Source organism: Anas acuta, chromosome 13 (assembly GCF_963932015.1).
Source record: "Anas acuta chromosome 13, bAnaAcu1.1, whole genome shotgun sequence".
Taxonomy (NCBI): domain Eukaryota; kingdom Metazoa; phylum Chordata; class Aves; order Anseriformes; family Anatidae; genus Anas; species Anas acuta.
This window is the reverse complement of record NC_088991.1, coordinates 3,705,607-3,718,092: the sequence shown is the minus strand read 5'-3', so window position 1 is coordinate 3,718,092 and position 12,486 is coordinate 3,705,607. Positions and strand designations below refer to the sequence as shown.

Sequence of the window (12,486 nt, the reverse complement as noted above, 5' to 3'; positions counted from 1 at the left end):
AAAAGGCCAGGAACTCCACCCCGAGCTGTCTGCTTGCAGTGGTGTGGACCCACGGTTATTTCAGCGCCCACAGGCCTCGGTCTGCAAGCTCCGCGTCGCGCCAACGCGCTGTTCCCCTCAGTTGGGTCAGGACACAAAACCCGAGTCACCCGAGTCACTTCTGCTGCTCACCGGTACCTTTTTTCCTTTTTTTTGCTCTGCCAGCTCCCTGCTGACGGCTGTGGCCATCTGACTTCACCCCTGGTGTTGCAGCCACCGTGGGGAGCCATGGACCACCAGCGGCAGGGCCTGTCCTCAGCAGCGCGCCTGAGGCAGCCCCGTGAGCAGCCAGCCCCTGCCAAGCACACCGGTGCTGTTATCCCAGAGCTGAATTCTAGCCATTCAATGGAAACCTTTAAAACATCTTTTACTAAAAACTTGCTTTGGGATCCTCTCTCTGCAAGCACAGGGAAAGCCTGAGGCACGCACCCGCTGCTCGCTGCCCTCTGGCACCACCGCTTGGAGCACAGCGAGTGCATGGGGAGAGAGCGTGGCCAGCTCCAACAATCCCTTCTGCAGCAAAGGAACCAGCACTCGGGGCATGGGCAGCTCCACAGAGCTCCCCGTAGGGTCTCCCCAGCCCTGCAGGGCAGATCTGAGCATACGTGCGAGGAGTCTTCCTGCCTGATGAACCCACCAAGAGAAGCCATGAGTCTAATGCGAGCTTATATGCCAAAGGCTACCAGAATATGCAAGGACATTGTTTTCCCCTCTCCTTGCCCCAAATTAAGTCTTACTGCGTGTTGACTTTGGGATTACGTTTGCTAGATACTTGGCCCAGGACACACAGGTGGCTGTAACTCACTAAGTCCTGCCCTGGCTCACAAGGACGGTCAGAAGCGCTCCAACAGCCGCGTTCCTCATGGGGAGAGCGCCCTGCACGCTGACGGAAAACAACACCAACAGCATGAAATAACAAAAATACTCGAGGTACGGGTAACTAACCTCGCACATCACTACGGGACTAAAGAGAGAAATACCACACCGAGACTCGGAACGGGAAACCACCTCAGCCCCCAGCTCCTACTGCTCCCCCTCAGCACGGGAAGGAGCCCGGCACCGACCCCGGCCACCCGCAGTGCTCTGCGCACCAGAGGAGAGGACGGGGCACGCTGCGAGGAGCGAGCTGCTCAAAAGCTGCTGCCAGCATTATGGATCGTGGTTGCAGGAAGGAAGTGATCCCTAATGAGATGCTTTGGAGACATTTGTCATTAGTGTCACTGATGAGGAAGACCCTGCGTTCCCGTAGTGCAGGAGGGAGGGAGACTGACAGAGCACAGAGTGGTGTGGGGCGGGATGTGGGGCAGAAACAAAAGGACTCTTCCCTCGGATTGCTACTCCAGAGACTTTCAAATTGTAGCCCACCTCATTGTTTCACACACACTACAAAATGCAAGCCAGGTGCTTTCTCAGCAATAAGCTAAACAGGAAGCAAATTCTGGCTGCTGTAGTCTTTTTTTTCTTGCTAGAAATCTCACCTCTTCCCAACTTGAGTTCCCAGAGCCTCTGCAACGAAAAGGGGAGAGCAACAGCACAGCATGGCCAACAGAGACCATATCTGGAGGAAATAAATAACCGGGATGCCAACCTGAGCTGGCTAGGCTGACTAAAAAGATCAAACGAGGGTGTAAGCAGCTCTTTTCTGGAGCAGGCAGGCATCATTTCAGTTGTTGAAATATTCATGCCCCAACAGGAGCTGTGGTATCGGTGTCTGTCCCTGATACAAACAAACCTGAGCTCAAAGCATGACAATCTGTGTTGAGCAGAGCGGAATCACAATTAAAGGCACTTTCCAAGCCTCCATTTCTGCAAGCACACATTTGACAGCTTTTCTGGTGACACTACAAGTGCATCCCAAATCCAGGTCCATAATCTCTTGCCCGTGATGGTAGGAGACATCAAAACCAATGTTAGCAAGTACCTGGGATTTCAGCTGTGCGACTTCCATTGCTCCCTCCCATCCTTACTGCACATCAGCAGCCCCACGTGGCGTCTGGGGAGGGGCTGGGCGCACCTGATAAACGCGAGCTGGCATCTGGGCACTGCAGGATGAAGCAAAACCCTCCGCAGGGAAGCGCTGGGAAATGGCTCATCTAGAGGATTTTCTCCCTCACAAGAGGGAATAGAGGAGGAGGAGGCAGAGCAAGGAAAACACGAGGCCTTTCACACCCCTCGAGAGAAGTACTTTGCAGTGCCCTTCCTAACTAAAGCGCAGGCACTGATTTCTGCCTGCTGGCAGGGGATGGGGAGCAGCGGCACGCAGCTGCTGTCCCTGCACCAGGGCTGCCAGGGGATGTGAGGGCCAGAGGAGGCGTTTCTGTGCCCGCACCACGTGCAGCCAGCCATGCACGCTGCGAAGCAACAGCGAGCCCGCGGAGATGCCAGAACATTTTCAGCACCTTGGATTAGAAGGAAAATGAGAACGTCCATGCTGGAGCCTGTGCGGGACTTCGGTGTTGAAATGGTGGATTCATCATGGGGTATCCACGGCCGGGCAGAAGGGACGCTGCGATGCGGTGCCTCACAGGAGGGCAAAGCGCACCTGCAGCGAGCCGGATCAATGCACGCCTATCACCAGCACATGCACATGGTATCCCTTGCTGAAGTCGAGGGCTTTGCTTCCCTGTCTCTGAGAAAGCACATTTTTGCTCTTGGGATTACAAAGAAGCACTTCAACTTCCCCCAAAACATGCACAGCAAACCCGCTGGTGGCAGCTCCTCGCCACCCAGGGCCTCCTGCGGCCAGGAGCTCTGCTAGCTGAGGACATGAGAGCTCCCCACCGAGACCCCGGCTGGTGGGACTGACCACATGGATGCCGTGCAGCCCCCCCATGGCACGGGGAACCACCTGGCACATTCCACGCTGCCACCTTGCAGCCCATTCCCTGTCTCAGGACAGCCCCAAGGCCAGCTCAGGCTGGGGGTTCTGCCAGAGCAAACTTTCCCTGCCCGAGGCACCGTGCCACCTGGGGGTGCCTTTGCTGCCCCCAGCAGAGCACACCCCACTTTGCTGCCAGCTGCACGCAGCCGCAGCTGCTGACGTTCACCCTATCATTGATCACACCTGGAAAAGATCTCCAAAACTCAAAGCACTGAGACAAAGCACTAACGAGCCACACACACGTCCTTATGTTGCTCGTATTTTTTCCAACACACAATTAGCCCCAGGAGCAGAAGACTCACCAATGACAGCGGGTCTGAGACAAGCATCTCCACCTGCCCAGGCCCGAGGATGCCCGCTGTGTAGCACAGCAAGGAGCAGAAATTAGTGCTCAAAGCAGGTAGGCACAGACCGAAAGCCTTGTTAACGTCCCAAAGTCACAGGGAGCCCACTCAGAGCAGGACTGGAAGGCAAATCTGGCAACACATCCCCCACAGGGAGCTCTGTGCAGCTGTAGCTGAAACAAAGGAGCCGAAGGCAGATCTGAGAGGCCTCCAGCCTCCAGGAGGAGTTTGACCCCAGCTCACCATCAGCTCCAGGAACACCTGGATCCAGAGTCACCACTAAACCACTGAAGGAAAAAGAGGAAGCTTCTAGGCAGAGGAAACAGCACCTGCAATGGGACCACCACCAAGCAGGCAGGCCAGGAACCATCTGGGGTGGGCAGCACCCTACAGGGCCGAACCGCTCTCACCTGCGCCTCACCAAGAAATATTGGGGGTAGAGGAAGATGACCTCATGCCAAGTTTTTTCTAGGCTGTGTGAGATGAAGTCCTCCACTACAGCCAACAGCAGAACACTCACCAGCCTCAGTGGGACCGGGATTTCACCCGGCCTCACGGGGCTTCCTGGTGCTGAGGGCACGAAGCCTGTGCCAGCCGCACTACGAGGCCGTGCTGCAGCCCCAAGGGGAGCGTGGTGCCCAGGACAGCCGGAGCAGCTCGCCCCGGGCAATGCCTCCCTCAGCTGCGTCCTGGGCTGTTGCTGCGAGCGGTGGCCTACGAGCCGGGAAACTTAATCCTGTAACGGGAGCTCAGGGCTCGCAGCAGCTCCTCAGACTCACTTTGAGTTATCTGGAGCCACTTGGGGAAGACACACCGTGCGCGTGGGTCGGGGCGCAGAGCCACAGCCGTGCAGCCAGCACCCACTGCACCTCCTCTGCCTGATCCTGTGCCCGGGGAGGCCGTGAGCATCCCGTCCCATCCCACCCCATCCCACTCCTTCACATGGCCTCATGGCAGGCTCCATGCACAGCCCATGTCCCGGCTCACTGGGCTCCAGCAGCCGTAACCCCATCCTGCAGCCACGGCCACCCCAAATTCCTGCTTGTGACTCCCCACCAGGCACCCGCTGCCCAAATCCCTTGGAGGCTCCCCCGCTGCCAGGCTGGGGCCGAGCCGCTGGGAGGCCTCCGCTCCCCGCTCCCCTCCTTCGCGGCCCCTGAGGGGCTGTCCCCGGCCCCGGGAGAAGGTGGGGGGTGGGCACGGGGGTGGGAGGAGGAGGACGAGGAGGAGGAAGTGGGGGCTCTGGCCTCGTCCTGCCGGGCCGCAGCCTGTCCCTGGGGCGGGCGGGGAGCCGCAGGGCTGCGACTGCAGCCCCCAGCCCCCAGCCCAGCCCCAGCCGGGGGGGGGCACACACAGCACGGGGGGGGGGGACACACCCGGGAGGCCTCCAGTGATCGCTCCGCAGCCTCCTCCCAGGGCGAGCGCAGCGGGAGGACGGCGGATAAAAAAAAAGAAATAAAATAAAAATCATCATCATCATCATAATAAAGGGGAAAATAATAATAATAATAATAATAATGATAAAAATCAATGATTTCAGCGCAGCCCCCGCCCCAGCACAGGTGTCACCGGCCCGGCCCGCCCCGCGGGGTGCCGCCGTTACCTGCTGCCACCGCCGTCATGCTGCTGGCGCTGCTGGTACGGGTGCTACTGGCGGTACTGGTGCCGGTGCCGCTGCCCCTGCTCCGCCCGGCCCCGCCGCCCCCTCCCCTCCCGTCCCCTCCCGCCGCAGCCCATCTGCCGCGCGCCCGGCCCGGCCCCGCGCGCCGCCGCCGCCGCCCGCCGGCCGCCAATCGCCGCCCCCCCAGCCCCTGGCGTCACCCGCCGCCCGCCGCGCCCATTGGCTGCCCCCGCGCGGCTGCGGCGGGCCCGCGGCGGGGCGGGGCGGGGAGCGGCCCGGGGGGGGAGCGGGGGCGCCCCGCGGGACACCCGGCACAGGGGCCGGGGAGGGCGGCTGGCAGCCCGCGGTTACATTCGGGGCCCTGCCGGGCCCGTGCTGGCACGGCTCCCCAGCCACTGGCTGCGGGTGAGCATCTGCGGGGAGCCGGGGCTGGTTCCTCGCCTGAGGCTCAGACCTCTCCCAGCGGCTGCGAAGGCGCCCGGTTGTCGTGACAACCTGGCTGGTGGCAGCTCCCGATAACAGCTCCCGATAGCCACGGCACGAGGCTGTCACGAGAAGGAGCCCCTCCAGCGGAGGGCTGCAGGGACCACGAACGCTTCCGAGGGAGCCGGAGAGGTGAGGGGCCCAGCTGGCGATGCCGGAGCCCAACAGCCCTGCTGGGCAAGGAGCTGGGTGAGCCGGGAGTCCTCGTTAAATATCCTTCCCCTCGTCCTGCTGGTGGTTTTCAGCCCATTCTCAGTGAACTCACAGGGCACCCACCACTGGCTGCAGGCACCGCGCGCTGGGGCTGCCCAAAACCTTCGCAGGTCGTGGCCGCAGCGTGGGGAAGCTCGGCTGCCAGACTGCAGACCCAGCAACCAACCCACAGAGGCAACTGCCCGCTCTCACTCTGAGGAATCACTTGTGAAATAGGCTTTCCTGTAAAAGGATGAAGAGGAGATGGGAAATAGCTCTGTGGATAACTATTAATCGTACCGCTGTTATCTGTAGATAACTATCAGTCTTACAGCAAACAATTGACAGAATGTTTCCTTTATGTCATCTTCGTCTGGTTTAAAAATATGTACTGTAAACACTCAGGGTAAGAGTTTATTAATAAAGCCTTCCTATTAAGAGCAGCTGTGCTTTTAGTTTATATTTTTACCTCAAATCATATTTTTCCTACTCAAAATTAATGCTTCAGCTGTGGATTTCACTGAGATGCAATAAGAATATTAATATATGCCTATTAGATACCAATCAACAACTAAGGACTGCGTTTAATAGATACGTTTCATAATGCCACGGCTACACCTCATTAAAATATTGTTGAATTTCCACAACTTATAAACAATCTAGCGGGATCCAACCCACCTCCAGGAACCAGTAAAACCACACATGCTGCTCTCCTTCTGTGGGGCCGTGTGAGATAAAAGTCAAAGCTACGACAGAGGCAGAGCTGATGGCAGGCAACAAAAACCTCTCGGGACAACGTTAGGTGCCGGGCTCACAAATCACGCTTCTCGGAAAGGGATGGGAATGACTGCGAGGAGATCCCCGTGCTGGGTCAGGGTTTCGCAACAGGGAAACAATAAGCGCCGATACCGCTCACGGCTGTACTCCGAAACACTGCCCGAGCTGTAATTAGCGACGTTTCTGACGAGAGGCTGGGCAGCCCAGCAGCGCTGCTCCTCCAGTTTGGGCAGAGGGGAAGCCGAGGCAGGGAGCACCGCAGCGCTGCCTCCCACAGATCCCCGCTGTCACTCCCAGCTGTTGTGCTGCTTTGTTTTTTTTTTGGAAACTGCAATTTAAATCACCCTCCGACAGGCACAGCAGGACCAACAGCCCTACCTGAAGGCGGATTGTGGCAGGACCCGCTGCAGCTCCCTGCAGAACCAGGGGCAGGGGTCGGGGGGTTCCAGGATAAGCTGTGAAGCCCAGTCCTGCCTGGTTTGCAGTCAAACACCCGCCGTCCTCCTCCACGGGGAACATCACAACATTCCTCTTAACACAAGCAGAGATGACCTGCGTACGAGGCCCACCAGAGGCTGATACATGATCTGTGAGTGACCATGGCATCGCAGCATCCCAGACCACCACACGTGGAGGTGACATCCTAAAGGCAGGTGTGACGCTGCTCTCATTTCTGAGAACGGGGATTTTGGCCTCGCTCCTCAAGGTATCACAGCCTTGGCACGGAGACCCCACAAAGCTTTGGGCACACAACAAGGGCCTGGTCCAAAGGCCAGCGACACCAACAAACCCGCTAATGATTAAGGATACCGTAAATCCCCATCTCCCTACATTTTCCCAAGAATTTCAGTCAGGCAGAAAAAGAAATTGCCCACCTCCAGATGCGCAGCAGCCCACGGGGCCCCGTCCTTCCCTGTGACCGCAACCCCACAGCATGGCGCCTGCCTGGGACACGCACCAGCACCACTGGCTCTGGTCAGCCTCATCGTGCAAAATCCCACAGAGAAAATGATCTCAGGGCAAGATCAGCAGAACCACTTCGAAACAGAGAAGCTTCCCAAGTCCCCCGTGAGACCCCAGAGGCTCTTTAAGATGAGGACACCGCCACGTGGTGGTGACAGCCACCAATGCTACAGCCACCCAGAGCACCAACTGCGGGGCCTCGGGTCTGGGGAGCATCCCCGTGAGCCCCAAATTTCCCTGAGGCCACAAGCTTGTATCCAAGCAAATATAATCCAAGCAAAAAAATTGTTTGTATATGCAAACCATTCTTGCAGCTCAGGCATCATCCCATGGCAATCCAGCCACAGTCTCCAAGCCTGTGCTGACTTACCTCTGGCCGGCCTGTAGCCAGACTGATTTGCACCCTGAAGATATCCCAGACCCTCAGCTACAGTGCCACAGCGTCTCCATGTGGGAGGGTCTGAATGATTCCTTCAAAGCAGGTGGGACCACCGAGGCTGCTTTCATTTTGCTGGTTCCTTCTCCTGTCCCCGGAAATCAAGATCTGGTTTCTCTTCTGTGTGGTTTCTCCTGCTCATTCAGCTCTCTCTCAAAGATCCACTTTCCCCACAACTGTTGTGAATCTGAGAATTAATCTCATACGAGGTCAGTTCCTGCTGAGGAATAAGATTAATCTTCCTAGGAGCGCAATACAGAGTTATTGCTGGTGATGTGGTTACAGTGGTTCCATATATAGATTATTCTGCACTTATCAATCTTCCTTAGCTCCAAATAAGACATCCCTATTTGCTCAGACCTCCAGTCGAAGAGCACAGAGAGGCCTGGTTCTGGGCGTATTCACCCATGTTTTGCTCTCACACCATCAGTGGAGTTATTGCTGATTAACACTGAGGACAATCAGGGCCAAGGCCAACAACTCCATTTCCCTTTTCATTTTTTTGTCCCGTAACTGTACCACAGAACGGGAACAGGAGTGGCACATACCTAATAATCTCAGGGAGCTCTTGTTTCACAGCTGTGACAAGCCCACTGATGTCAGTGGAGCTCCACCACGGGTGGATTTGAACAAAGTCACTACGGATGGCGAGCACAGGGCGCTGGGTGGCAGCCTGTGAGTACCGGAGATGCCAGGTTACTGACACGATGCAGTGCGAAGGTACCACAGGCATCCAGACTGCATCAGTCCAGAAGGGCTAGAGATGAGCAAGGTCCTTACATGGCTCCCACTCCACAAACGAAGACTTGATTGCCTGGAGAACACCCCATGACAGCTACATGTCACAGCCGTGCCTGCTCAGGGCAGCGTCCTTCCAGCAGCTGGAAGTCTGGAGACAAGGGCTGTCTGTGGTCTTAAAGCACTTCCACAGCAGGACGTTAGGCTGAAGCCTCAAAATGAGATCAAGCGTGCTGGAGAATGTGTGTCTTGACTTCGAAAATACCTTTCCTGAGCCTGCTGGGGTTGTGACCTGCAATGTTAACGTGTGGGAACCTCTCCAACTGCTGACCAGGCCAAGTATTTGCCATTGAGCTAAAGAACCAACGGCTCCAGGCTATAGCAGACAGACATCAACTCCACTATCTAAGGAGCATCTCTTATCTTTGGTTTACCTAACACCAGCTAGAGCAGCAGGGCTGACACCACCTGGGTGATACAAACAGTTTGTCAGGAACCAGAAAAAGGACTTTGAGCTTTATGAGATCACCACATAATGATAGTAAACGCAAAACACGCCAGACACAAACCGACGTGTACGGAGAGGAGTTACCAGAGCCTGAATCAGCCTTGCCTCCAACGTGCCCTCAGTGTGGTTACTTTTTTAGGGGAGAGAACCCTTTCACCCTTCTCATCGCTGTCTGTGAGCCCTTCCAGCACCCTTCTTGCTTTTTTCCCCTGCAACACGGCACAGCCTGCGGCTCACCACGGGCACAGCCAGTAAGATGTGAGTGCTGAGAGACCTGTTCACACCAAGAGGTACTGTGCTACAATTTGTCCCCAAACCTACGCTTGTGCTTGGCCACAAGGAGAACTCCATAACCCAAAGGCTGGCAGCCCAGCCAAGCACCCGTGCAGGTACAGACACCATGGAGAAGTTTATTCCATAGATTTATCTTTCAAGGCACCGAACAAGTCAAGGTCTGCTTCGATATGGCATAGCAGGACCAAGCATTGGCTTGAAGACAGAAAGTCACCGGCCCAGAGGAAATTTCTTATGATAAGTTCGAAGAGGAGCATGAGTTTTCTAGCAAAATAAAGTCGGGCTTTTCTCCTAGGAATAATGCCTTGCCAACTACAAAACATCCCAGGGTTGACAAGTCTTATCTCAAGAGTGGAAGAATTGTGAAGCCCCAGATTAATGAGCGGTACATTCAGCAAAAGGTGTGCTCAGGAGAGCCTAGAGCCAAGATAAAGCACAGGGAGGGGGTGAGACCTGCTTTGGATTTGAGAGCCTTCAGGGACCATCTTCATTAGTCTCAAGCACATGTAACTTTAGCTTGAACCTACAGGATGAGAGAACATGTAAGTTAGGGCAAATTTAGCAGTTTTGTTCTCCATCCAGTTCAGACTGACACCAAATATAAAAAGCAATGATATTTCCAGAATCGTGAACAAGACCTTTTGAGCAGCATCACTCAGGTTCACAGAGCCCGGCAGCGCAGGAAGCCCACACCTCAGCCACTGTCTCTGGCTGGGGAAGCGGGATGCTCAGGGAACACAGCCAGGCTTATTAATCTGCTGCTTAAAGGTGTCACCTAAGCAGAAGCTGGGATCAGGAAGAAATCCCCAGCTGACATTAAAATGTTAAACTCAATGGCATGAATCCAATTATTATTTTTATTGGAATTGCTAATAGGCAGCATGGCACTGGAGGGTCGGACTTCCAAGGTAAGCGGGGGACATCTCTGCCCCTGGGGACAGGGACCGGGTGAGGCTTTCGAGCCGTGCTGTGCTGGCCCAGGGTTCCCTTTCGCCCCCCCGGCCGGTGACACCCCGGTGGTCGAGATGCTCCAGGAGGGTCAGGGAATGCCAGCAGGGTGACAGAGGCTGGGTGCTCTCACAGAGCTCACGGCTACAAACCTGCACGGGCTCCCCGACCTCGCATCCTCCGTGAGGTATTTCTGCCTTCTGCTACACAAGAAACCCCGAGGGATCTGTGGTGTGTGGTGACCCCAGCACAAACGGAGAAGCCATCTTCCGTGAGCAAGTGGATTGCTCCCTGAAGAAGTCTCGCAGCAGGCATCCATCCCTGCAGGCTGTGTGTGCAGCCCCTGTACCAGGACTGCCTCCCCTGTCAGGGAAGTACCCGAGCAGGTAGCTGAGAAGCTCTCCTGCCAGGTTCTGCACGGATATGTCATAAACCTCCCTCCCCAAAAACCCTTCACTGCATGAGAGAAAAATGACTGGGGTGTGTTGACAGCCTTCAACTAACTGAACATCACTTTGTGAAGAGTTACAGGGACCCGATCCAGCCAAGAACAATCACCCCTAAAATAGAAATTACAATTAAATGCCTGCACTGTGTTGTTGCACAAAGCAGAAAGCAGCATGCTTCACTGGAGCACCCGCTCTGCCTCTGCGCCACCTTCCCTGACAGCCTCGCCTAACTGAACAACGGGGGCCCGTCAGGATGGGGTCACCACACTCGGGACCCATCTCCCTGCTCTCGGTGGCAGGTGAGCTCCGTACCAACAAGCCTTACAGTGAGAGGCACTGTCCCGTAGCAAGGCTGCCGGCACAGAGGGACAGAGCCAGCGGCCAGTACCGGGTTTGGCAGCGCCCCACCTGCTCTCCTGATGCCGTGTCCACTCGGGACTCCAGCTGACAGCACACAGAGGAATGCAATAGGTGATTCCATGACATTCCTCCTGTTTACATCGGTGTAAGGCTCCTGCCCTCCCTGCTTCCCGCGTTGCTTACTGTGCACCCGCCAGCCTGCACGCCAGCCCAGCCTGCCTCTGGCTTACTGCGGGACCCAGGCTCTCATGCTTCAGCGCATCCTTGCAGTCAAAACAAGATGTTTGTTCACATGTATTTTTAATCTTGTTGCTACCCTGGCTTCTTCCCATTAGCTGTCTCGCACAGCCGCCGGTTCACACCAGGGAAACGGGCCAATTACCCTGCACAGCCCCAGGGAGAGCTCCCGCTCAGGGAGGTGATGGGTGCTCACCCCAGCAGGAACAGCTGCTGTCCCATGGCGAGGGCAGGACATGCCTGAACTTTAAAGTCTCAGCAAAGCAGGCAAGAAAATGCCAGATCCAGCCCTCCTCATCGGGGGAGAGAAGCACCATCCCTCTGGCAAGTGCTGCCTGGGCCACCCTGCAGGTGGCAGATGAGGAGCCACTGCTGGAGGGGAGCTCCTGGGGCAGAGCTTGGGGCCGAGCAGTGCTGGGCAGCCCCAGGGCACGCTCGCTCCTTACAGCAGGGCGTGAGGCAGCTCACAGCTGGTAGGTGGAGACCTGCACTGCCAAGCAGGACCGTTTCAGCTGCCATTAACTTGGGCTGAAGGTCCCGAGGGAGGACCTTCACCGAGCCCAGCCACCCTGACCTGGATGTCACGCAGGCAGCCTCCTGCCCCGGCGCCAGGCAGGCACAGCAAGCCCGGCCTGCAGCCGGAGGCACAGAAGGTGGTAAGTGACGGGTGGCATGGCTTCAAACTAAGCTAAAAGCTCTCTGCTTTTTTGCACAGGCAGACCTAGTCTCTGCTCCTCTGAACTTGTCACCGTGCGGGACGTGGGCTCTACCCCCCAGAGAGAACTGATCTGCCAGCTCTGGCATCTGCAGCAAAGGAAGAGGGAAGAGGAGGCCGATCTCCCCCTTTGGAGGTCTGGTCCCTTCCCCACCTGCCTCCTCAAAGCCCTGCACCTGCAAAATGCATTTTCACACCCAATGCCCCGCGCAGCCTCTTTGCTGTCCTTGGTGTTGCACGGCAGCCACGCTCCTTCCGAACAATGCGTGGCCCAGGACAGCCGGACAGCACGCACGGCGAGTTACAGCTGTGAGCACAGTGTCTGGACAACTGCTGTGGCAAAAGGGACTGGCATCGCTTCCCGCTACGGCTGCCAGTCACCTGGTAGCACAGCGAATCCCTGATCACCTGCTCTCACCAGAGCCGGGCAGGAGCTTTGCAGCCTTTGCTTTTGCCTCACCAATCATTCCTGGGCTGACAAGCCCCACAGACTGGGAACAG

At 56.6% G+C, this 12,486-nt stretch overlaps 1 protein-coding gene across 5 annotated transcripts in view; it reads right to left on the bottom strand.

Annotated features, from left to right (window-relative positions):
* PAK3 (p21 (RAC1) activated kinase 3) overlaps window positions 1–12,486 on the bottom strand; it is a 172,826-nt gene that overhangs the window by 65,469 nt on the left and 94,871 nt on the right. For 2 of the 5 annotated variants that reach the window (XM_068696520.1, XM_068696524.1), the window contains exon 1: window positions 4,868–5,016. The exons of the other annotated variants lie outside the window; for them this stretch is intronic. The gene's annotated coding sequence lies outside the window, so the exon portion shown is untranslated. Of the gene's footprint in view, window positions 1–4,867; window positions 5,017–12,486 lie in introns of those variants that run through there. 5 annotated transcript variants of the gene reach the window in all.